The following is a 25,813-nucleotide window of genomic DNA, read 5'->3' as shown; positions in this document are numbered from 1 at the left end:
TTTGCCACAAGCCATATGGGGGACACAGCAAACATGTGGAAGAAGGTGCTCTGGTCAGATGACACCAAAATGGAACTTTTTGGCCAAAGTGCAAAACGCTATGTGTGGTGGAAAATAACACTGCACATCACTCTGAACACACCATCCCCACCAGTGTTGGTCAAGTTACAGTAACTAATTACTGATTACTTCCCCAAAAAAGTAATCCCGTTACTTTACTGATTACTTATTTTCAAAAGTAATTAATTACTCAGTTACTTAGTTACTTAGTTATTTTTTAAAAACACGATTCACAACCTGAATAGGTGATAAAGCAATAGATCTCTCAGCCCAATTCTACTTTTTCTACATAATCCATCATACAAAATGTAATCAAATGGAAAAGTCCCTTTTTAAAACTTGTTTTATTAGTTTTAATCTTTTAACTTTATGCATCAAGCGAAAATGTAATTATATGCAACATTTACTGACTGGAAGAAATTTGTTTAATATTTAAACCTATTTTCTGCACATTCCAGCACATAAAATATATATATTTTTTTGTGTTTACACTCAGTCTTTCAAATAGATGCAAGTAAAACATAGCAGAAAATAAATAAAATCAAAGACTCAGTGGTCCTTTTGCTCTATTTTCACCTGTAAAGCAGGAGTAGGGTAGGAGGAGGTTTACCCTGGTGCAGGTGTGCCGCAGCGGTCAGTGGAAGAATCCGTGAGTTTCTCTGAGTTTCCCATTACGTTGTAGCGCACTCGGAGCTTGCTTGGAAGTTTAGGGGGGGGTTTTTTCGCTGTAAAAATAAGTTTTCTTCCCACGCACAATGCTAATGGACGCTAATGTTTTTGTCACTTTTTATGGAATCAAACTTAAAGTAAGGTCAGTACTTCCACGCTTTAAACGCTGCATGCTCATACTCTCTCCGGCACTCGATATATGATCCACTGTTGATCTGCACACAGCTGTTGTCACGAACGTCGCACTTGCTTACGTCACTGTCATAAGACATTCTCGCAAAAAAATCACGGTTGTAGTAACGTAGTAACACAGCGTTCCTATGGGAAAGTAAAGCTGATCAGAGTTGATGGGAAGATGGATGGAGCCAAATACAGGGCAGTCTTGGAAGAAAACCTCTTGGAGTCTGCAAAAGACTTGAGACTGGGGCAGAGGTTCACCTTCCAGCAGGACAACGACCCTAAACATAAAGCCAGGGCAACAATGGAATGGTTTAAAACAAAACATATGCATGCCCAGTCAAAGTCCAGATCTAAATCCAATCAAGAATCTGTGGCAAGATCTGAAAACTGCTGTTCACAAACGCCGTCCATCTAATCTCACTGAGCTGGAGCTGTTTTGCAAAGAAGTATGGGCAAGATGTCTGTGAAGGTTCTCAGTCATCCAGGTCATCGTAGTCAAAGGAGCATGCAAAGAAAAGCGTCTGGACTTCTTTAAGTTGCTTGAAGACGTTTCACCTCTCATCCGAGAAGCTTCTTCAGGTCTAAGGTCAAATGGTGGGGAGTCCCAGATTTAAACCTAGTGGGAGTATCCCCCCGCAGAGAGACAAAAGGACCCCCTGATGATCCTCTAATTGCCTGAGCCAAGGTTTGAAACTGTGGTTCTTGTCCTGTGGAGGTAGCTCTTCTATGTTGTCCCATGCGCTTGTGAAGTGGCTGTTTGGTCTCTCCAATGTAGAGGTCTGGGCATTCCTCGCTGCATTGTACAGCATACACCACATTATTAAGCCTGTGTTTTGGAGTTTTGTCTTTTGTCTGAGTGTGTTGCTGGGTCTGAAATGCACTGGGATGTCATGCTTGGAGAAAACTCTCCTGAGTTTTTCTGATACACCGGCTACATAGGGGATGACAATGTTATTGCGTCTGTCTTTCTTATCCTCCCTCGCTGGTGTCTGGTCTTCTTTTCTGTGCCCATTTAGGATAGCCGCACGTTTTGAGCGCTTCCTTTACATGGGTGTGTTCCTTCTTTTTCCCTTCAGGCTTAGAGGGAACATGTTCTGCCCGGTGGTGTAGGGTCATAATTAATCCAAGTTTGTGTTCCAGAGGGTGATGGGAGTCAAAGAGGAGGTACTGGTCTGTGTGTGTTGGCTTCCGGTAAACTTCGATGTTGAGGTTGCCATTCTCTTCAATGTGCACAGCTCAGTCCAGGAAAGGCAAACAGTTATCCTTTGTGTCTGGGCAAGTATGGTATGGGCAAGGATTTTATTCTCTAGATGTGCAAAGCTGGTAGAGATATACCCTAAAGACTGACAGCTGTAATCGCAGCAAAAGGTGGTTCTACAAAGTATTGACTCAGGGGGCTGAATAATTACGCACAGCCTACTTTTCAGTTATTTATTTGTAAAAAATGTTTGGAATCATGTATGAATTTCATTCCACTTCTCACATGTACACCACTTTGTATTGGTCTTTCAGGTGGAATTAAAAAAAAATTAATTCATGTTTGTTGCTGTAATGTGACAAAATGTGGAAAAGTTCAAGGGGGCCGGATACTTTTGCAAGCCACTGTATGTTAGCAGGGTGAACAGAAGGGAATGACATCTGATGTGCACAGTCTCTCAGTACCAATACTAGAATATTGTGAACTCCTGCAGATGTATCTTCTTAATCCTCTGTACATAGCAAAATCTCCAGTGTTAAATTAACACTAGAGAGTGTCTATATGGGTCCACACCTCTGAGTGTTAAATACAACACTGTTAAGTGTTAAATTAACACTTTTGACAGTGTTATATGTTTAAAAGTAACCTAGTCAGTTTTGAAGATTAACAATGGCTAACACTGAGCAGTGCTGATTTTCTAACACTGGAATATTTCTAACATTTTGAGTTATTTTCCAGTGTTAGAAAATCAGCACTGGAAAATCAGCAGAGTTTGTAAATAACCCTAAATGCCTTTCCTTGCACCTTATTTTGGCACTCATTGCCGTTTTCTACTACCAACTTCCTGTTCGGGTGTAGAAGCTTTTATTTTGATGGGACGATTTCCTGTAAAACAGTTTTTGGCGCAGTTTTCAGCAGCAGTTGCGGGAGTACAGGGACAGGGTGGAGCAACAGTTTGACAACCCTCGGAGTATGTGGCAGGGACTAAACACGATCACAGACTTTAGAGGGAAAACCAGCACACCGCAGACCACGGCCTCTCTGTGTGAGGATCTAAACGTATTCTACGCTAGATTCGACGCAGCGAACACCATGAGACCGGACAGTGTGCGCACCGCGGATGACGTCAGTGCGCACACTGTGTCTGAGGAGGATGTGCGGAAGTGCTTCAGGAAGGTGAACGCGCGCATAGCTACTGGTCCGGACGGGATTCCCGGCCGCGTCCTCAAGTCATGCGTGGCTCAGCTGGCTGGAGTGTTCACACACATCTTCAACCTTTCCCTCTCTCTGTCTGTAGTCCCAGCCTGCTTCAAAATGGCCACCATCGTCCCTGTACCCAAATCCTCCACCATCTCCTCATTGAACGACTGGCGACCTGTAGCCCTGACCCCCATCGTAAGCAAATGCTTCGAGAAGCTGGTCAGGGACTTCATCTGCTCTGCACTACCCGACTCACTGGACCCTCTACAGTTTGCATACCGCCACAACAGGTCCACTGATGATGCCATAGCCCTGACACTACACACTGCCCTGTCACACCTGGAGAAGAGAGACACGTATGTGAGAATGCTGTTTGTATATTACAGCTCAGCATTCAATACCATCGTTCCCTCGAAGCTGGACAGGAAACTGCAGGATCTAGGACTGAGCAGCTCCCTCTGCAGCTGGATCCTTAGCTTCCTGTCTGACAGACGCCAGGTGGTCAGACTGGGCAGCATCACCTCATCCCCCATCACACTGAACACTGGTGCTCCACAGGGGTGTGTACTGAGCCCTCTCCTGTACTCACTCTACACCTACGACTGCACAGCCACTAACAACTCCAACATCATTGTGAAGTTTGCGGACGACACTACAGTGGTGGGTCTTATCACCAACGGTGATGAGACGGCTTACAGGGAGGAGATCAGCGCCCTGACCCACTGGTGTCAAGACAACCATCTCACCCTCAACGTCGCAAAGACAAAGGAGTTGATAGTGGACTTCCGGAGGTGCAGAGAAGTACACACCCCCATCACCATCAACGGCGCTGCTGTGGAGAGAGTGAGCAGCTTCCGGTTCCTTGGAGTACATCTGGCTGAGGATCTTACGTGGTCAGTACACACAAACAAAACAGTGAAGAAGGCGCAGCAGCGCCTCTTCTTTCTCAGGAGACTGAAAAGATTCGGCATGAGCCCCCGCATCCTCAGGACCTTCTATCACTGTGCCATTGAGAGCATCCTCACTGGATGCATCACCACCTGGTATGGCAACAGCACCGCCTACAACTGCAAAGCTCTCCAGCGAGTAGTGCGGTGCTCTGAACGGATAATTGGAGGTGAGCTTCCCTCCCTCCAAGACATCTACAGGAAGCGCTGCCTGAGGAAAGCGGGGAGGATCATCAAGGACTCCAGTCACCCCAGCCATAAACTGTTCAGACTGCTTCCATCAGGAAGGAGGTTCTGCAGCATCCGGTCCCGTACCAGCAGACTGAGAGACAGCTTTTTCCATCAGGCCATCAGACTGCTGAACACGTCATAGACACCTCAGCTTCACTACTGGAACTTCAACATTATGCACTCCACACTGTATATAAATGCCACTTGTTTTGCACATATTCAACTCTGTATATTTTATATATTTTATTATTATTATTATTATTTTTTTTTTTTATTTATTTATTTATTTTTACTATTTAATTTGTAAAAATGTGTATACACACACACACACACACACACACACACACACACACACACACACACACACACACACACACACACACACGTAGGAAAATATTTAGTATACACATCCAGAAATGCATACACTATTATATATTGTACATATATTTATTAGTTTCAGGTTGGCCATTCTTGTATTTTGCTCGTTTGTGTTGTTGTGTTTGCACATCTCTGTTGCTTGTGGGGCTCGCACACAAGAATTTCACTCGCATGTGCTGTGCCAGTGTGCCTGCACATGTGATGTGACAATAAAAGTGATTTGATTTGATTTGATTTGATTTTGAACTGTGATGGCTTAACGGAGTCTATGGAGATTTCTTTTGTCATTAGCAGCCCCCTTGATAGAGGCACAAGGTATGGTTATGATATAAATGAGGACACGTTTAGATGTTTTTGTGACAGTCGCTACATTTGTTAAATGTTACGTTGAAACGAACTTCATGTTATAAGGTTTACGATTGTAAGAGTGTGGATTATTTTTGCTTACACGCTGTTTCTATGTATACATCCCCAGCTCTTACGGTGAGATTGATGGTTTACTGCCATTAAACCTTCAAAACGTCATCAGTAAAGTGTCATTCTTCATTCAGGGGGGTTCGCTACAGAGTTATTGGTCAGAAAAATGTCATATATTTGGTCAATCCCAGCAATATCTATTTTATATCTTTTTTTCCTTTTTTGCTTTTTTTACATCTGTTCACTTAGATGAGCAGAAATAGTTTTGGTCATTTAGTAAACATGACAGGACCATTTACATGCCAGTTAGTTTGAAAATCATTAAAAACAAAATCTAATTCCACAAAAAGTGAAAATCCCTTTAGATACACTCATAAATTAGAGGATATGCTAGCAAACAAGGAACATTATAGTACTCGTAAACCAAAGTTGCAAAGCAAGCAAGATTATTCGCATATCTAAGATTATTCCCTAGAAAAGCTATCATAGATATTTAAAAGTCATGAATGATTGATGATGATTAAGTGTAGTGAGGGGGAGAAAAGTGATTACAATTTGAAGTTATATGTATTCAATGGCAAAGTTATGGTAAAATTTTACTGTTATTTGCCAATACCAGTAAAATTTTATTTTACACCATTTTATAGATTACAGTTTAAATTTACTCCAATAAAAAAGTTGTATTTCATGTACATGTATTTCATTTCATCCCAATATCATGGCAAACCATGCAATAGACACACTAGTCCAACATGCCCATTTGAAATGAACACACATGCTGAAGTTCCAGTAGTGCATGCAGGTGTTGCAGTACCAGCAGGGGGAGACAATACATTTAAAGCCAAGAAGTTGTGTAAGCAAGAAAGCTATGAAGTGCATTCCAGGGTCCAGAACTAATTAAGCTAGGTGGCTAATATGTATTTGCATGTAAATGTGTTAATAATGTCTGTTTAAACACTGTTCTGTGATTATTTTCAGACTGCACACAAAAAAATCTAATCTATTTTCTTAAAGCAGAACTTTGATCCATCTTCCCATTTCAGTGCAGCTAGCCAACAACGGAAAAGCACATACTAATTAAGACACAGAGTGAAAGTGGACAGTATATCTACCAGGGACCAAGCATCCAAGAACATACAGGCACAGATGTAATCTTAAAAAAAGGGTTTATTATACCCCAAAAAGGACAAAATGATTACAAAAAATAAAAATGACAAAAACAAACTACTTTAAGATCCAACCTTGTGGATTGGGCCGATAAAAGAGGTTAACAAAACTCTACCCAAAAGCCACTTAACAAAACATAACTCAACAAACTGACCTGCCCAAATGAGAAAAAGCTCCAGTTATATAGCAAATGAATAAACCATTGTATACACCTAAGGTGAAAACTACAGAGATAACAGCTAACCATGATTCAAGAAGAACCCCATTCCCCCCTGCATGATCAAAATAGATGGTTCAGTCCATTTTATTGGATTCCACATTTAAACCAGCTCCATCCTTAGCCTCCGTTTTCACCCAAACCAGGAAGGAAGTAACTCAAAGAGAACAGAAAAATAACTAATATAGCATATACCCATATGAAATAACAAACAATGCAAAACAGATTCTATGCCACCATTCAGGCTACACTGTAAAAACTGTGACTAGAGGTTACTTAAAAAAGTTATGGCAACAAAATGACACTTGAAATAATTAAGTAGATTTTAATTTCAAAAGATTTATGTAAAATGTAGAGAAAATGTTAATTAAATTCAAATAGAAAACAAAAGTAGATATTAATAGAATTAAACTGTAAATATGTGTTGGATTTAGGGACAAAATCTCAAACTGAAGGTTGAAATTGCCCAACTTTAACAAAAAAAATAATTGATATGAAATAAGTCTCTGAGAAAAATTACTTTGAATTTACTAACTCTCTGGCAAAGGTTTAGTAAAAACTTCCTAAAATATCCATTACAAAGAAATCAAATTTTTATGTTTTTTCAGTAAAACTCAAATTGGATTCAATAATTTTCCAAATAAACCTTAAAAATAATGACTGAATAATAAGAGAAAATCAAATGAATTTAACTTATTTTCTGAGGAAAATGAATCAATTTCACAAAGAAAACATCAAAACAGCAATTTGTTTTATTGTGGAAAATAAAACACGGTAATTTATAATATAACATTTTTCTGCTTGTATACACTGAATTCTTATCAACAATCTCCTGATCTCCTAAATACATTCCCGTGCTGTAAATTTGTTTTACTGTCATAAACAGTTTATCACACAGCTTTGTGTACAGAGCAACAGCAACATAAAGCATGAATGTAAACCAGTTTTGTAAAAAAGAAATGAATCTTTAGATTAGACTGTAATATCAACGTGAACCTGAAATTTGAATATCCTTTACTGTTTCCTTTATCTCTGTTACTTATTTATGATTGACTAACAAAAACTTTAAAAAAAAATCACTCAATCTAACTGTAGAACAAAGGTTTTTCACTCATGTACATGGAATATCAATAATGTAAATCAACCTTTTATCCCAATTTGGATGTTTAACCTGAGAAAATCTAAGACACATGTAAGAGGAAGTAACATTTCTACAGCTACAGGACTGCACTTCTGTTAAATTTTAAAGTTGTTTTAAACTAATGTTTTATAGTAACATACACTATAAACAAAGAAAAGCTTCGCTAGTGATTCCTCCAATTTGTTGCCTTTCAAACAGAATATTCCTAAGAAACTTGTAGGTAATAAAAAACAAACATTAAAATGAAGAGCACAAATACAGCCTGACACATTGCAGATCATTTGGGTAAGATATGAATAACTTGAAATTAACTTGAAAACTGAAAAGATAGCTGCATCTAACAAAGGCAAACCAAATGTTTTCAGTGAGCTTACTTCCCTTTCATTCTTTCAGAGTCCTCATTTAAGCCAATAACTTGTTCTTGAGGCTGTTCACTTTTGGTGAGAGCTTAGCACAATCCAGTTCAAGGAAAAGTTTCTGGAATACTTCCAAGGTGTATTTTAGCTCTTTTGGATAGGCAAGATCGACTGCATATGTCAATCCAACCAGCATTGCGCATGCTCTTGGAAAATTACCCAGAGCAGGCATAACTCTCACACCCTCCAGCACAATGCCAATGTCATCCTCCTCAGATCCAACAGCCTTGATTTTATAGATTTTCATCCTCTGTTCAGAAAGATCTTGTGACACACCATCCTCATCAGCATCCTGAAACAACAAACACATGGGTTTTCTGACTGTAGTTGCACACATGAAATATTTCCTGGACACATCCTGTAGCTGAATGACAAAAAAAAACCATGATAATGCCTCAAATTATTTGAAACTTGACAAACACATACGCAAACACATATGAATAACAAAAACAGAATAATGTTTCTACTTCAACACTTACACTGTACTCTTTGATCAGTTGATCAATGGACTCCCCAAAAAAAACTGTTAAATATCAAATTATCATCACATGGAACATTATGTGCAATAATTACCTGATGTTAATGCACATGCCTGGGTGCTGACAGTCAACACAAAGGTATTGTCAACATTATATAGGTAAAGACAATTCCAAGTTGTATGCTTCAACAAGTTGTATGCTTGTAAGCTTCAATCTTTAAATGTGTCGTTTTAGTAAATTACATTAATTTAGTCATTTAGTTTTTTATCTAATCCGTGTCCTTCGTGGCCTACCATATCCCAGAATTCATAGCGCGGCCCAGCCAAACTCCAGTTTCCAACAATGGCGGCCGCTACTGAGTTTTAAAATTACTCATATTAATCTTTCTGGGTCACAAAATAAACTTTTAACATATTTTCAGGCGAGAAAGTAGCTGTGTAAACATCAAATATCTGCTCGGTTTATCAAGATATCGCATATTTGCAAAAGTGCTTCGACGTTTTCGGAGACGTCTGCTACCCACCAGCTCGATAGCTAGCCGGGAGCCCGAGGGTTACTGATGCGGCCGAGAACGGCACAACTCCCGGCACATCATTTTCAGATCACCGCGGACTTTCGCTGCTCGGGTTAAACGTAATATATAAGTCACTTAGACAACCTAAAAATGTTATTGTTGGGCTTTTTTCTGTGTTTTGTTTGTTCGTGAGTAAATCGGTTTGGCTGAGATTAAAGTTATTAGATTAGATTAGTTAAAATAAAACTTTATTAATCCCCCGGGAGGGTTCCTCCTTGGTTTTTACACAGCTGACTAAACGTCAAACATAAAACTGATTAAACAGAAGTATGAGACAGTCGAGAATTTACGCCAGTGTCCTGTTATATTTTAGATAGCAAGGAGCAGACGGCTGAGTTTATTAAACTCCACGGAGACAGCGGTGACGCTAATCAGAAGGTTAGACCGTCCAATTTCACGGCCGTTTACTTCCGGCCTACCCGACCTTCTGAGGACCCGGCCCACGTAGACCGTGAAGGCCGGGTCCTCAGGAGGATGCAGCCCATGAATTTGGACACGACACCGACCCATCCTTCAAATTCGGGGAAAAGGAGGACGCATTTGTCGGCTCAAAATAAATTTCTCCTCAAAATCCAACACTTGCACCTGCAAACTTTTTTACGTGCGCTCAGAATAGTGGCACAAAAATAACGCCATAAAGTCACGGGGCTCCGACAGCATGATGCGAAAAAACAGTTATGTCGCTGGACTTGAGCCACTTTAGCTTCATTAACCACAACTGAAAACCACTGCAAAAGCTTCGAAAAACTGACTGTGGCTGACAAAATCCGGCACAAATGATTTAAACTAAATCACTCACAACTGAGCGCAAAACCTTTTCATGACCTTTTAAACGTGGATGAAAGACGTTAAAACTCATCGGAATATATCGTTGATATTTTTTAATACGGTAAAACATGTGGTTAGTTAAAGCTGTTCAGTAACACAGTCGTGAAGGCTTGGAACGTGACCCTGTGCTAGCAGTCCACTAACTGCCATTTGTGTAAAAATACGATACTATCATTACAGTGATGATTATTAATCAAATTTTGACGTATCATACTGTTTAAAACCTTTACTCAAAACCGATATACATTATTGTTTAAACTGTGTCTTATATTCGAACAAATTAAGAAGTCTTACCTCTGACAAAATGGAGATGTCCACTCATGAAGCGCGTGTGTCCTGCACGTGGCACAAAGGATTATGGGCGGAAGTGTACAATGATTAAAATGAAAATGCTTTCATCAGTTAAATCTATTAGATTTCTTAAATTTTTTTGGTACTCAAACATATTTTTTTGAAATCTACTCAACAAACCATTGCTGAATTTACCCCAAACAAAAGTGTGTAAATTTAAATAACTGAACATCTCAAAATTGTTGAATTTTGCTTAGATTTGATTAAAACTACTCATACACGTTTTTACTGAGTAATAATTACTATTACTCTCCTATTAGATTCTAATTAACCCCAATCACAGTTTTTACAGTGTACGGCATGGCAGTGGAGTACCCCTCATTGGCTGATGGCTGCGCACATAGTGACATTCCCCCCACGCTGACCAGGGACATTTACAATAGCCCGATGGCCAATTATGTTCCTCCCCCTTTTCCTTCTTTTGGTCAGGTTAAAACCTGCCTCATCCACAAAGATTATTTCATGGGGAACAGGCCGTTGTTATGGTTCGTTCGATTCAGGTAAGAGAAGAAAGCAAGCCCAAGCCGAAGTAGGTGTCAAAAAATAGTGATCTTTATTACACACTTTTGCGCAGTCAGTGTGGGAAAGACAATTTGCAATACAATCCTTCGTCGACTGGACCGTCCCGTCTCCTTATATTGCCATCATGACATCACAGTTGGATCTTTACTGGAAATGATAACAATTGCCCTCCTCTTCAAAACCTTGTCCTTATATAGACATCAACTGCTACTCTTAAAGAAAAACAAGTGTGTATTACATTGTGCATTTTGTGAAAGTGTATCTATCAGAAAAACTATCCTCAGACGACCCTCCTATTATTACTAAGTGTGAGTGTAAACGTGCATGTGTTATATAAGTGCGTGCATGTGGTTACAGGCCGGCGTACGTGCAGAACTGAACGCAGACAGGCCGGTGTCCAAGTACTGATCATCTGTGTGCCTTAATATTTGGTCAAAGTAACATAGATGTGATTCAAAGATTATTCTGTCAACAGATTCAACAATGGTAGATGATTAATCAATGATAACTGATTATAAGAATACAAAATAAAATATCTCCTGGTCACACCGTCCTTCAATCTCAAAGATTCTCTGCAAAACACATAACACAGTAGAGTCAATCGGTACCCTGAACCACAGTTCAAGAGTGCTGAAATGGCAGCATAAACTGCCATGCTGTGATGGTACACAATTCTTTATACAGTATCAAAACTCATACCTGAACATATTCCACACGTTGGTTTTTCACTCTGTCAGAGTTTCGTTCGAAAGGGACTCGGTATGCCTGTTTCATCCGGAATTGATTCTTTCCGAGGATGCGGTCAATTGTGGAGAGGCTGATGGCATTTATGCCTCGAAAAAGATGATCATCCTCAATCACTCTCCTTTGAATCTCTTGCAGGCGGATTACATTATTTGCAATTACCATGTTTACAAGTTCCCTCTCTTGCTCCTCCGACAAAAGCCTTAACCTGCCTCCACCAGGTGGTCGTCTCTGTGTCCTACAAAAATAGAAGCACTCATTACTGTAACTGTCACACATTCATTTTACAGGCAAATAATGGAAACATACTGAAACTCAAGACACATAAGTTCAGTAACTTAAACGTTACTGTACAAAGCAGTCTTACTGCAAGTACACCTACCTGTTTTCCTCCCTGAAGGTTCTGATGATGGAGGCAACAGTGAAGCGACTCAAATTTGGTTGGGAGGTAAGTGACGGAAGTGACGGACAAGGTAAGCGACTCATGTTGTAACTGACGTCAGACGCCGGAGATTTTGGTGGAAAATTAAAGCAAATGGTAGTTTAGATTTGAACAAATTCATTTAAGCTTCAGTATTATCAAATACACTTATCAATTGTCTTATAACTAACACTATTGGTCTAAATAATCTCCAACACCCTGGAGAACAACGAGAAGAGTTTAGAGACTCTCCAAGATTATATTGATCAGTGCTTTCAGGATCTCGTGATGAAGAAGACCCAGTGTGCAGCTTCCCCGGCCAAACCTGAGACGCCGTCGTCGAAAAGACTTCGCCCGGCAGATTCCCCCGGCTCAACATCGCCAGCCGGCAAAGATATTGCCGACATACTGGAGTCAATCGACAAGCGATTGTCCAGTTTCGACGCAAGGCTGTCCTTGGTGGAGATTCTTCACCGAGAATTTAAATGCTTGCGAGAATCCCTGGAGTACAGCCAGCAGCAGGTGGAAACGCTTGCTGCTGAAAATGCCACGCTAAGGGAGTCGGTGAAATGTCTCACAGATAATGTTACCCAGCTCAATAGAGAAAATAAAAAAATAAAAGAAACAGTTATTGATCTACAAGCTCGTAGCATGCGTGATAATCTGGTATTTTCTGGTATTCCAGAAGCCGCTGGAGAGGACGCGGAGACCACGGTAAAAAGCTTCATCAAAACCCACCTGAAGCTGCCGGAGGACACTGTGAAGAACATCGTCTTCGATCGGGTACATCGCCTCGGCCCCATTCGGGCTACGGCCGGGAGACCACGTCCTATCGTGGCCAAATTCGGCCACTTCAAACAAAAGCAACATGTGAAAAGCCGCGGCAGGGAATTAAAAGGAACGGACTTCAGCGTGAACGACCAGTTTCCCAAAGAGATCTTGGAACGACGCAGGGTCCTCTTCCCAATCCGACGCGGCTTCATCCAGAAGGGCTCCCGCGCTGTCATCGCTGTGGACCGGCTGTACGTGGACGGACAGCTCCACCGCGACCCCAACATCACTCCGTGGCTGTATTAACCTCACACCAGATAAGAATCAGCTACACCATTTCCCTATCCACTCACACTAACTTGCATTAACATCTGTTTAACTTACCAGTATCAAATCGCATCTTAAAGTGTGATTTCATAGCAGAATTAACACCGTCACTCTCCGTCAGTGATTTAACTGGAATGTTTACGTTTTGTTTTTTTTGTTTTGTTTTTTTTCTTCTCGTTTTTTTTCCTCTCTTTTCCCCCTCTTGGTTTTATGCTGCTCACCCCTGTCCTTGGTTTCTTTCTTTATTCCTTTCACTGCCTCGATCACCTGCTTCGACACTCATCCACAAACATCCTTTATTTCGATACATACGCACCATGCGCTCAACGGCAGCACATTTACTTCAGTCAGACAGCGCACACAGTCGTTTAGGATACACACACTTAAGCCAAGCCTACTCATATTAGTAATTATGCATACACAAAGTCAGACTCAGGGAGCATCTCGCCACACATTTTTTCTCTCTCTCCTTCTCTTTATTTATGAACAAGTGACGTATTCTCTCCACCTGTCTAAGCGACGCACACAGCATACATCCCTAGTTATACACAAACATCTATGGGTACACTGAGGTTCATTACATGGAATATAAATGGAGCTGGCTCCAGAGAAAAGAGGTTAAAAATATTTAACCAACTCAAAAAACTACAGGCGGATGTTGTCCTATTACAAGAGACCCACAGACCTCTTAGAGGTTCGAATGAACTTAAAACACCTGAGTTTCCCAATGTGTTCTCAGCTTGTTATAATTCTAGACAAAGGGGAGCAGCAATTTTAATACATAAAAATATTAATTTCACAGTACTCGATACAGTTATAGATCCAGAGGGCAGATTCTTAATCATTAAACTATCTATACGTGATAAAAAGCTATGTATTGCAAGTGTATATGGTCCAAATGTTGATGATCCCTCATTCTTTCACGGTTTTTTCAGTGCACTCTCTGAACACTTAGATGGCACACTTGTTCTTGGAGGCGACCTCAACCTTGGACTAAATGAAGACATGGATAGGCTCAATACAGCGGGAACTCAGCGTAATTGGCAGTCCACAAATATAATCAAACAGTATATGAGCGACTTTGGTCTTTGCGATGCATGGCGCTCCCTTCACCCCACCAGTAAGGAATATACTTTTTTCTCACATGTCCATCACTCCTACTCTCGTCTGGATTATTTTTTGGTCAGCAGCTCACTGCTGAACGACATTTCAGACACTGAGATTCACCCTATAGCTGTCAGCGATCATGGTCCTGTATCTTTAACACTAATGCACAAGAATAATACTACGCCAAGAAAAAACTGGAGATTTAATATATCACTACTTAAAGATGAAGACTTTATTAAATATTTTAAAAAAGAGTGGACTTCATATTTGGACTATAATGACACTCCCGAAACATCAGCTTCTGTTCTATGGGAAGCAGGGAAAGCTGTGATGAGAGGTAAAATAATTTCTTTCTCATCACATAAAAAGAAAAAAGAAAACAAAAATATTCGGGAATTAGAAAAAAAGATCAAATCACTAGAAGAAGCCTACGCGTCCCACCAAGATCAGGAAACATTGAACAAAATACGCAAAACAAAACTAGAATTAAATGAGATAATTGATTAAAAAAAACAAAATTCTTAGTACAAAGACTACGCCTACAAAATTAAGAACATGGTAATAAATCCGGTCAATTTCTAGCAAACCAGCTAAAAATAAATAAAGAAAAAACAACTATATGTGCTGTTCAAGATTCATCTGGGAACACATTATATGAACCGATACAAATAAACAACATTTTCAGGGATTTCTATAAAACGTTGTATTCACCACAAATAAACCCATCTAAAAAAGAAATTGATCACTTTTTGGACAACATAACTCTTCCAAAATTATTGGACACTCAAGCAATGGCACTGGATTCACCACTGACACCAGGTGAACTCCAGGAAGCCCTGATAAGTATGCCCAATAATAAGGCTCCAGGTCCAGATGGCTTTCCTGCAGAATTCTACAAAGAATTCTGGTCGATTCTAGCACCAGTTTTCTACAGAACGTTGTTGGAAATTAAAGAAAAGGGCAGACTTCCATCAAATATGAATTCTGCAAACATTAATCTCCTGCTAAAACCAGGCAAAGACCCTGTATATCCCTCAAGCTATCGTCCAATATCCCCTTATAAATGTAGACCTTAAAATAATCTGCAAAGCTCTCTCAAAGAGACTGGAGAAAATAACCCCCCTCTTAATTCATCCTGACCAAACTGGTTTCATAAAAGGTAGGCACTCATCAACAAATACACGTAGATTACTTAATTTGATAGACTACTCATACAGTAAAAACCTAGAAACTACAATATTCTCTTTAGACGCAGAAAAAGCATTTGACAAGAGTTAACTGGAAATTTCTATTTGCAACTTTACACAAATTTGGTTTTGGATCCTCTTTCATAAACTGGTTAAAAATATTATATAATTCCCCAACAGCTTGTGTTAGAACAAATGACCAGACATCCTCCAGCTTCTGTCTCTTGAGGGGCACCAGGCAGGGATGCCACACTCTCCCCTTCACTGTTTGCAATTTTTATTGAACCACTAGCAGCAGCAATTAGACAGAATTCAGTAATTAAGGGCATAAAATGCAAGAACGTGGAACATAAAATCAGCCTTTATGCAGATGATGTGTTACTCTTTCTCCAAAATTCACAAACCAATATCTCTGGGGTGATTGAATTGATAAACTCGTTTGCAAGAATATCAGATTACTCAATTAACTGGTCAAAATCTACAGTCCTACCGATTAATTGCTCCTTCCATAATTCCTCTTCTACACCACTGCAATCGGGAAATATAAAATATTTAGGTATTAATGTTTCTCCCAAGCTTGCAGATCTAACTAAATTAAACCATATCCCACTTTTAAAGAAGGTAGAAGATGCTCTGGCTAGATGGAAATGTCTACCCATATCACTCATGGGAAGGGTTGCCGCTATAAAAATGATGGTCTTACCAAAAATAAATTATTTATTCTCAATGATCCCAACTAAACCGCCACAAGATTGGTTCAGATCTCTAGATTCATGTATGTCCAAATTCCTTTGGAAAAATAAACCCCCACGTATAAGCTTAAAAACACTACAAAAGACCAAGGATAAAGGAGGACTAGAACTGCCTAACTTTCAGCACTACTTCTTAGCCAACAGGCTTCAGTTTATCTCAGGATGGCTAAAACATACCCTCTTAGATGAACCTTGGCTAGATGTAGAACAAGCACTCTGCAATAATCTAGAGATCTCAGACCTACCATTTATCAGCTCAAACATCCAACGACATGAATGCTTTAAAAGCATCAACATCAGCTCTTCTCTGATAGCATGGTGGGAGTTTCTAAAATTGACGGCGTCTTCATTAATCCCATGCAAACGCACACCTATCTGGAACAACCCTGACATATTACAAAACAATAATATGATAAACTTTTCAGATTGGAGTGGTAAAGGAATCAAATATTTAGAACATATACTAGAAGGAACAGAATTTATTTCATTTGATGGACTAGTTACACAATATGGGATCAACAAGAAAAGATTTTTAGAATATCAACAAATTAAATCCATAGTAAAAAAGAAATTTAAACCGGGTCAAGTTGAACTACAAACACCACCAAGTGTGGTTCAATTTCTTACTCTTAAACCCCCCAAATTACTATCCAAAATATACAGAATGCTTTCTAAAACAGATGAATCAATATCACTTCCTATTGCAAAATGGGAAGCGGATTTATCAGTTAACTTAGACCTAAACTTCTGGTCTCAGATTTGCTTAAAAACCTTTCATCTAATTAGAAATCCCAGTCTTCAATTAATTCAATACAAAATATTACATAGAGTGCACTATACAGGTCATCGGATGTTCAAGATGGGCTTTACGTCTACCAACAACTGCTCACACTGCCAAACCAATTCACCGGACAATTATATCCACGCTCTTTGGTTCTGTCCACCAGTTCAGAAGTTTTGGCGCGAGATATGTGAAGACTTATCGAAGTGTCTGAAATATAACATTCCAACTTCCCCCTTAGTTTGTTTGTTGGGCAGTTTAGATAATGTCACTTCAGATAGCCAATGAGTTCCACAGTGTTCTGTGCTGAGACCTGTTGCGAAATCAGTTTTACCCCGGTTCTTTTTATTCCTCGAGCATCCAGAGATGGCACCGAACTCAGTAGTCATTTTCACAAAACTTTTATTCATCTTTACTCATCTTCATTTACTCTTCTTCATTTATCCTCATTCAAGCATGCACTTCTAGAAGGGAAGACGAGGCCGGTGTCCCTCTCCAAATCTTCACCCATTTGTCTGTGAAACACAGTTTTATAGAAGTGACCCCATCATAAAACCCCCTACGGTGTGCTGCACCCAAACATCCTCTGGGGAATTTCCACTCAGCATTAACTCTTCTCTGTTTTACTTTCACAGCTCAAGTGGGGGAGGGGTACCCTACAATCTACTCCTAAGTTCACGACACAGTCAGCCTTTATTATATTGAGGGCAGTGTCAGTGTCTCTACAACAGTTCTACATTCTATGATAACACATTTCTAAACTCTAAATCAGCTAAATATTCTACAAGTCCCCCTTTTTTATCTGCTCTATGGCAGATAAAACTAAACTAAATCCCTCACCATAATGTTTTCATACTGTGACTCCCCATTTCCCAAAAGTGGCATCATGGTATCTGCCTTTGTATGAGATTCTCCCATAGCACGATTGATGAGTCTTACAAACAAGGCTCTGATACAAGGCACACAACAACACCCACATGTCACTAATACTGCAATAAAACAAACAAAGAAACCATAATTAACATAATGAAACCTTTCCATTGCCCAAAGACAGAGGTCATCCACACTTCCAGCGGTCATCTAATCCCGAATGCTCCTACATTGCGGTGGACGTCTTTAGGCCTTCCAGAACTTTTGTGACCACTGTTTGGGAGGGATGGTTATATTGTGTATCTGGAATGAATTTTAGGTCTCTACGTCCATCCCATGGGGAATGGGAGCAGTAACAAAGGTGTTGCGTTTATATTTTTGTTGAGTGTAAGTGGCTTTCTCCAGAGCCCATTTTAATGTGGAGAAACTCACTTGCAACAATTTTCTCAACGACGTGTAGCAGTTTTAATTCCCGACGTACAGATCTGCTTAAAGAAAAGAAATTCACAAACAAAAATATGTGCACTGTTCAAAAAATAAAAATAAAATGAAAAATGACAAATAAAACAGAAAAACAAAAGAAAAATAAAAAATACAGAAGCCCGGTCTTAGGACTTGTCACAGAATAGTCTTTCTCTTATAGGTGAGAAAACACCCATACTTCAGAAACAAAAACAAAACAAAAAACAAAACAAAACAAAAATCTGCTAGTTTCACTCATTTAAACTCTGGCTGCAGGATTCTGTTCACCCCTGCTATCATGTTCCCCAAAATAATACTAATTCAGTCGTCTATGTATCAGTTCTCAACCCACTCAATAAACCAGACAGGATGATGGTAACAGCATTACCTACTTAAAATTGTGTTTGATCTTCATTACGTGTGTGTGTGTGTGTGTGTGTGTGTGTGTGTGTGTGCGTGTGTGTGTTAGTCGGGTTAATACATTTTCTGTTTTTATGTATCCTTTTATGTACATTCCCCCTTTTTTCTGAAACAAAACTCTGTTTACTCCAAATTTTGTTTCAGAAACATCTAAATGAAAAACTCTGTCATAGTCAGGCACAGCTAAACCCCAAATGCTTGCAGGTTACCATAGGCAACCACACTGTGTGTTGTTAACCCCTTCTACAAATACCCTCTTTTAATGAGTCACGCTTTGTGTATGATTTTTGTTATCTCTGGTGCATATTATGTGCATGTGTGGTGTCACCTTTCCATCTTTCTAACAGTACACTTGCATACCTCAGTGCTGTCCTCCTCCCCCTTTTGTGGTGGTCTGGACACTGTGTCAATCCTCCACTTTCAGGCAGTCGTTTGTCTCCCTGGATTCTTTAACCCAATTTGATTCCCCACACTAAAACAGCCGCCTCAGTCCTCTTCTGCTCCTTTTCTTCTCTCCCACTTTTCAGTCCAATGGCAGTCAGTTTTTTCAGCTTTGTCCCGTGTCTCTCTTTGTCCCACTGTCTCTTTCATTGCCATCTCACTCCAAACATGGCAAATGTCAAGCTCAGACAGTCTTCTCAAAAGTCCTTCACACACAGTGAGGTTGCAGCTTGCTGGAAACGCATCTCCATCCATCCAATCTAGATGGTGGTTCTTCTCTTTCTGATGCCGTTTGCCCACAGCGCTGCTGGACCTCTCTGCTCAGAACTCTGGTATTGTCTCTTGGACTCCTGTCCACTGTTGATGTTCATGCTCGTGCTTCTGGAACTGCACTCGGTGTCTTCAGGGAGAGATTAGCTTCCTTGGAGCTTGCTTGTTCAGGACGAGGACGAGAAGCTGCAAAACAATTCAGCCAAAAATTCTGGCTGGGCGTTTCTATTTTTTCTAATGATTGTAACCTATAATTTTCTCCCGACTGCTGCCCGTGGAGAATTGATCCAGGTCTGTTCCCCACCTGTAATCGACAGACTGAGAGACTTTCATTATTCACTGTGACTGCATATGTTTTCATCACTCCTAAAGCAACACATCTCTACTTATTTTGTTTTGAACTCTACTGACTTTAAACCCCAAAAATGAAATTTTTATTTGTTCTTAACTGCAAACACAAAAATCTTCTTGATGTTGTTGTTAATTATTTAATCCACAAAACTCCAAATTATGTTTTCTTTTGTGTCCAGCAGGGGAAGAAGGTGACCTGTAGCGTCACTGCTTCCCCCAGTTGGAGACAATTTCCCACTCACACTTCCAGACTTTTTATTTTCTTTGTTTTCATGATTTTTCTTTCTCTTTTTTTTATTACCCCATTGTTTTACACCCACACATTAACCTGTTAACTCACTCCTCCAACCTCATCTTCCTTTCACCCCAACAGCTCTCATACAGTCAGCAATCAAATTCTCCATTCATCCTTGAGTACTTGATCACCTTTAAATGTCACTGTTAATTTTATCAATTTATTTATCATTACTTTAACACTAATCCACTGTTTATTTTTTATTTACTTTAGTTAATTTTCTCCTATTTGATCACTACGATTTCTTGACTATTTATTATTTCACAGAAAATCAACTAATCTACTTTGTCTCCCTCTTTGTCATCAAGGAATTCACACACACACTCACAGGCTGATCACTAGCCCCCACCTTTTCTTTCTCTCTCACACACACACGCACATTTTACTCTTCGTTCGTTCCACCTGTGAACCCGCCCCTCGAGGCTGGCTAACACACACCTCATGCTTCTCGCAGTCCCATTCAAACTTTCTGCGAGACACTTCTGCTGATTCAGGACAACGCCCTAAGCGGCACACAGAGCGGGTGCCGTCCGCTCGTGCAACTCACAAATTATTCAAACTGCGCCGCGGACTCGATACCGCAGTTTCTCTTCCCCTAAAAAATATAAAACCAAATTAAACCCCCAATTGACTTCACAGTTTGTAACAATTCGCGACACGGCCTTCTGCCGCAATTTCTGCACACCACAAACACACACTTTTAGACACAAATTCTTTTTGTTATTTTAATTGACTCCCGTACTTCAGACGAGACACAGACTCTAACTGCGCTTTCACACACACTACACCATCCTCCTTCTGCATCAGGCAATGGTTCAACTCAGCTCGGAATCTAACCGTCGAAAGCAACCGATCCTGCTTTTATGCATACTTCAGACTGTGACAGGGACCTCTCCCCGACTTAGTTATTTAAGGAGCCACGAATCCCCAGGTCACCACCCTGGATCTCCTGCCCTCACAGGTCCTAGCCCCACGTCCGAGACTAGGTGGGGTAACCAAACCCGTGACACGCGCAGCGCTCAGCTGGCGACAAAGCCTTTCAGCCCCGCTTTCTAACTAATAGTAACACACATTTCCTGCTTTAACACACGGGGACGGATCACACACCACCACTTTTTCCTAATAACTAAGACGGATCAGATACCGCCACGGATGAAACACCGATTCTATTAATCCGTAACAAACGTCTCCTGCTTTAACGCACCGAGATATCCTTACGGGGCGCTAAACATCAACCTGAGTTCTTAGCAAAAGTCTCTTGCTTTAATGCACTGAGACGGACGCTAGCCGCCTTTTATTTCTACTGAGTGAATTTACACTGTGATACGTTCAACTTAGCGAACAGATAATTTAGGCTTTAAACAATATGCACGGTTCGAAAATAAACAGGTCGTGCTTACCTTTTAATCATGTGAGCTAGCTCTCTGTTCGCCTCGTTTCACGATCTCAGCTCTGCCAATTCATCTCTGCGCCTCGAGCGAATCCCGGGTTTCACGGCACCAAAGACCATAAGATCTTTTTACATTAAAAATGCTTTCGTTGAATACTAGAAACTCCTACATTTTCATTGGTATGCAGATACCCAGCTATATAGTTCTTGTGAAGCTTTCAGTTAATCCAAAATGCTGCATTAAGAGTAAAAAGAGAAATCATATACCATAATTCTCCCATATTACTCTCCTTTTTTCCCATTAGGGTCCCTGTCTCTCCGTGAATCGCTACCTTATTGTGGTGGAGGGGTTTGTGTGTCCCAGGGATCCCAGGGACTATGTTGTCTGGGTGCTTTTGCCCCCTGGTATGGTCTCCCATGGCAAATTGGTCCTGGGTGAGTGACCAGACAGAGTGATTCAGACGACCCTTATGAGAAAAACATCGAGGGAACAATTTACCTTGCCCGGGATAGGGTTACCGGGGCCCCGTCCGTGATCATCGAACAATCAAGCGTTTCATTCAAAATAGTCAACAGGGTCGCAAGAAGCGTGTGGAAAAACCAAGGCGCAAAATAACTGCCCATAAACTGAGAAAAGTCCAGCGTGCAGCTGCCAAGATGCCACACTCTCCCCTTCACTGTTTGCAATTTTTATTGAACCACTAGCAGCAGCAATTAGACAGAATTCAGTAATTAAAGGCATAAAATGCAAGAACGTGGAACATAAAATCAGCCTTTATGCGGATGATGTGTTACTCTTTCTCCAAAATTCACAAACCAATATCTCTGCGGTGATTGAATTGATAAACTCTTTTGCAAGAATATCAGATTACTCAATTAACTGGTCAAAATCTACAGTCCTACCGATTAATTGCTCCCTCCATAATTCCTCTTCTACACCACTGCAATCGGGAAATATAAAATATTTAGGTATTAATGTTTCTCCCAAGCTTGCAGATCTAACTAAATTAAACCATATCCCACTTTTAAAGAAGGTAGAAGATGATCTGGCTAGGTGGAAATGTCTACCCATATCACTCATGGGAAGGGTTGCCGCTATAAAAATGATGGTCTTACCAAAAATAAATTATTTATTCTCAATGAGCCCAACTAAACCGCCACAAGATTGGGTCTCTAGATTCATGTATGTCCAAATTCCTTTGGAAAAATAAACCCCCACGTATAAGCTTAAAAACACTACAAAAGACCAAGGATAAAGGAGGATTAGAACTACCTAACTTTCAGCACTACTTCTTAGCCAACAGGCTTCAGTTTATCTCAGTGTTAGAGTTTGTATTGTTGATTGTCATTTATGCTTAGAAATATTTACTTATATATGCTTAGAGTTTTGTAATTAGTTGTAGATTGGTAGAGGTTTTGATCCTTGATAGTCTGCAAACTTTGTGTGTATTAGACAGCACTTTGGGAGCATGAGAGGTCATACCGTGTCTTATTGTTTTATGGTAGGATTAACGTAGTTGCGTCTGTTCTAGTCTAAGTGCTCTTTGTTTAGATGAACTGCAGGAATTCCTCACCGTGTTATCTAGGATGAACCATCTAGGGTGAGGGGGGGGCTACCCTCTTCCTGACCAAGGATGTTTGACCCTTTGATCAGCAGTCCACACACACACACACACACACACACACACACACACACACACACACACACACACACACAGGCAAGGTACTCTTTGTGTGTATGTAGACGTCATATGTTAATGAACTTATGCATATTCATGTAACCTCAATAAAAGAAAAGTGGTACGGGAGAACGGACGAGAGCAACTGGGGTCAAGCGAAGGAACAGTGCCTGTCCGGTTCTCTCCCGTGCACGAGAAACATGAAGAAGCTTGCCTACTTGTGTCTTGCTTTGCAGTGTAATTATATTGTCTTCAACGTTCCAGCGGATGGGTTCAAGCTACAAACCTATCACTCAGGATGGCTAAAACATACCTTCTTAGATGAACCTTGGCTAGATGTAGAACAAGCACTTTGCAATAATCTAGAGATCTCAGACCTACCATTTATCAGCTCAAACATCCAACGACATGAATGCTTTAAAAGCATCAACATCAGCTCTTCTCTGACAGCATGGTGGGAGTTTCTGAAATTGACGGCGTCTTCATTAATCCCATGCAAACGCACACCTATCTGGAACAACCCTGACATATTACAAAACAATAATATGATAAACTTTTCAGATTGGAGTGGTAAAGGAATCAAATATTTAGAACATATACTAGAAGGAACAGAATTTATTTCATTTGACGGACTAGTTACACAATATGGGATCAACAAGAAAAGATTTTTAGAATGTCAACAAATTAAATCCATAGTAAAAAATAAATTTAAACCGGGTCAAGTTGAACTACAAACACCACCAAGTGTGGTTCAATTTCTTACTCTTAAAACCCCCAAATTACTATCCAAAATATACAGAATGCTTTCTAAAACAGATGAATCAATATCACTTCCTATTGCAAAATGGGAAGCGGATTTATCAGTTAACTTAGACCTAAACTTCTGGTCTCAGATTTGCTTAAAAACCTTTCATCTAATTAGAAATTCCAGTCTTCAATTAATTCAATACAAAATATTACATAGAGTGCACTATACAGGTCATCGGATGTTCAAGATGGGCTTTACGTCTACCAACAACTGCTCACACTGCCCAACCAATTCACCAGACAATTATATCCACGCTCTTTGGTTCTGTCCACCAGTTCAGAAGTTTTGGCGCGAGATATGTGAAGACTTATCAAAGTGTCTGAAATGTAATATTCCAACTTCCCCCTTAGTGTGTTTGTTGGGCAGCTTAGATAATGTCACTTCAGAAAAGAATATAGCCCATATGGTTTTCACTGCCCTATGCATAGCCAAGAAAACAGTCCTCATGAACTGGAAAAATAAAAATATTCTTAATTCTAACCAATATAGAAATTATCTATTAGATTACATTAGTCTTGATACAGCCTCTGCCACCACATCAGATCAATTGCTCTGGGCTCCTTTGATCAGCTCCATCACCTAGTGGGGGTGGGGGGTCATAGTTTGGTCCCACCTTCACTGTTGTGAATGTTGTGGGGGTAGGGACAGGCTTAGGGCGTCGGGGGGTTCCCCGGAGGCATCTTCCTTGGGGGGCTATATCCGGGGGTAGCGGTCATGTCCGGTTAGGGGCCCTGTTGGCTCTCGGGTGACTGTTTCCTCGTGGCTGCGTGCAGCGGGGCTAGGGGAGAGTCTGTGCTGACGGACGTGGGTTACTGACCTGATAGCTTGGCTGCCCCTGGGTGGGTCCGGGATGGGCGTGAGGTTCTGGGGGCGCTCCGTCTCTGGGCTGGGGCCCTGGCCGGGCCTCGGGGGCTTGGGTCCTGGTTGGTGTGTTGCCGGGGTTGTGGGCGGGTGGGTGCATGGGGGCCCAGCCCTGGCGCAGGGTGCCGCCGGTGCGTCGAGCCACCTGGGGGGCTCTTCAACTGGTGGGGGAGATTGTCACATCTTGCAGGAGCTTTCCGCTCTTCAGGAACTCTCTCTGCAGGAGGGGGAGATACAGGAGAGGTGGAGGAAGATCTCAGCCTGGGCGTCTATTGTCTTATGTAGTCTGGAAGATGAGTGGATGGTAGGGTGGGTGCAGTTTTCTCTGTGGTGGGGTTGGGTGGACTGTCCCGGGCTCTGTGGGGCAGGGGGGCGCTGCTGCACTGGGCCCCGGTCTGGATGGGCCTGGGCCCCCTTTCCCTGGTGGGTCGCGGAGTATGGGAGTGCCTACTGGGGTCAGCGGGGGAGCTGGCCCCAGGGAAGGGTCACTTGCCCCTCCCTTCCTTCTCTCCCCATCTTCAGCTGCTTCCCCCTTCCCGCTCCACCACAACACATGCAGGGCCTTGGAGTAGGGGTATGTCACCAGGGTGCAGAGGAGGCTACCCCCCCTCGTTCCCCTTCTGGCTGCCTCTGCCTCAATTTTATCCCACAACTTAGACATTCACATTACTCACACTCTCATTACACATACATATAGGATCTTGGGGATGGGCATGATACACGGAGTCCAAATTACCATCGGGGTGTACACCTCACCCCTGGCATCGTTGCTCACCTCTCAATTTTGAATACACGTAGACATTGAGGGCTAGCAGGAGGGACTATGCGCTTACCTGCTGCTCTCTGGAAGGTAGCTCCATGCCCTCCTGGGTTTTAAATGCACCTTAGAACACACATGCAT

Source organism: Maylandia zebra, linkage group LG11 (assembly GCF_041146795.1).
Source record: "Maylandia zebra isolate NMK-2024a linkage group LG11, Mzebra_GT3a, whole genome shotgun sequence".
Taxonomy (NCBI): domain Eukaryota; kingdom Metazoa; phylum Chordata; class Actinopteri; order Cichliformes; family Cichlidae; genus Maylandia; species Maylandia zebra.
This window is presented reverse-complemented; position numbering follows the sequence as displayed.